Source organism: Atta colombica, unplaced genomic scaffold, assembly GCF_001594045.1.
Source record: "Atta colombica isolate Treedump-2 unplaced genomic scaffold, Acol1.0 scaffold125, whole genome shotgun sequence".
NCBI lineage: Eukaryota > Metazoa > Arthropoda > Insecta > Hymenoptera > Formicidae > Atta > Atta colombica.
Genome location: NW_017259212.1, coordinates 3076914 through 3079350, shown reverse-complemented (window position 1 = coordinate 3079350; position 2437 = coordinate 3076914).

Here is a 2437-nt window from a genome sequence, read left to right as displayed (position 1 = left end):
TTATTAAGTAGTACTAAAATTATTATATTAATTACATTATTATATTAATTACATTATTGAACAATTGTACAAATAATGAAGAAAAACGATAAATTTGATTATTTTATATTTTATTGTAACAAACGATTAATTTGATTATTATTTATTCACTATTCCCTTTCCAAAGAATCATTTTTTAAAAGTATTAAGTTTTCTTCTTATTTATAAGTTTATTATAGTGCATAGTAAAAGTTCTCAAAGTTAATATCTCAAAAAATATTCATTTAGCTAAAAAATGTTTAAAATAAAAATAATAGAGTTTTAAAAAAGTTATCAGATAACCGTACGAGAACTTTTAGTATGCTATGATATCAAATTTCTTGAAATCTGCGACTTATACGATCTTGCCTTTTTTCTTAATTTACATTTTATGGCATGCTGCCAACTTTTACTTTTGTAGTACTTTGTCAAGGATTTTCATTATCAACTTGTTGTCCGATCCGAGTTAGTCCCTTGTCAGCAGGTGACTTTCGCAATACTTATATACGTAAACATTCCGCTCTAGCCAATCCTCTTTGATTATAATCGTCAGAGAATGATTGTTATGCAATCATATTTTTAATAACTTTGATACTTTTCTTTTCATAATTGCAATAATTTCTTTTATATTTGTCAATATTTATCATGAATTTAGAAATAAGAAGAAAACTTACGCATTGATATTAAATAGCATCTTGCTATCATATTCAAGAGACACAATTTTTATCATTGTCAATGTGTATATAAAGAACCGAATAATCACAGGATGCAATAATCACAGGATGCAATTGTATTATCATTTTTTATATCAAACAGAAGTCTGTATCTCCTGTTATTAACTTTTAGTATTAAACCGTTGATATTTTAAATATGTTTATACAAATATTTTATTAAAAGATATTATGTGTTTAACATTGAAAATGACCCAATTGAAGTTAAAACGCCGTTTTTTTTAATTTGTTATATTTTGTTTAGCGCCTATTAATAAATATTTTAACTTAGTATTTATATTTTATTTTTATTCTCATGATTCGTAACCCTTCTTAATATATTTCTAATTAATTTTATCGTTTTTCCTTCCTTATTTGTATAATTGCTTTTAAATATCGATTAGATTAAAAACAACTTACCGTAAGACACTTTAATATCATCGCAAAATGTATATTATCATGACATATTTAACAACATGTAATAGAAATATAAAAATATATAATTATAATCTTACTTATTCTTTTAGTGATCTCTAAAAGTAATGTGGCTATATATGTATATCTGAAAATTGTGCTGTATTTTTCCTACAAAATTACGTTTAAATATCAAAGCTTTCTCTCACAATTCTTATAAGAAATTTTCTTGTTTCTTCTGTTATCACGTGCTCGGCATCATGACATTGCTTCTTCGTCGAAGCTCGAAAACTTCCATCAAGCTCGAAATTAACTACGCAAGTTACAAAGGAGGCGCATCCGACAGCTTGTGCATGAAAGCGACCGAAAATTTATCGTCGTGTTGGCAATATTTTGTAGGCAGACAGTCATAGAAACGTATCCATCTGCACGCCAAGTGCCTTGTCTTGCAACGTTTGTACTGTTTATAACAGTAAGAAAGCGCGTGTCGGATTGTCGTGCTAATTTTATTTACAACAATCATGTCGCCTTTTGTTTCGACGAGGAAAACTCTCCATCGATCGTCGATCACGAAGGCTCGCGTGTGATTCATATTATAAATTTAACAAGAGGCGTGCAAGACGTGATTTACAAGGCAATTTGCTGGAATGCTCGTCCGGCGATCGAAATACTGATCGAACTGTCGTGGTCGATCTTGCATGTTTCACGAAACTTTAAGGTGTAAGGTCACCGCGTGATTAAGCCCGTGATTGGCTGAGTACTGACATTAATAAAGAAGCGCAACTCAACAACAATCTGATAAGATCAGCAGGCATATTTTATTTATACCACCTGCGAAACATTGCGAATACTAAAATAATGAAAAACATATGGATATCATAGTTTTATACGTTTTATGTTCATCGCTTATTACATGGATTCATCTATATGTACTAAAGATGACTAAAAAGTTAGTTGAAACATGTATACAAATTAGTAATTAAATATGTAAGATATAATTTAATAATGTTGAAATTTTTGCACATAGTACATAATACAGTGCTAATCCCCAATAGCCTAATTTATTGTAATTATGTTTTTTATCTCAAGGAATAAAGATTATAATTTGTTTATATTTTATTTAAAATTTCATTTAAGTAACTTTAAATATTTTACTATTCTTGCAGCGTTGCATTTTCAATCAGCTTGGATATTGAAATTGCTGAATGAATTATCAATTTCTTTTATGCAATACACAATGCAATTTACAAAATATGTTGTTCCATAATTATCTTTAATAACTGATAGCACTGATG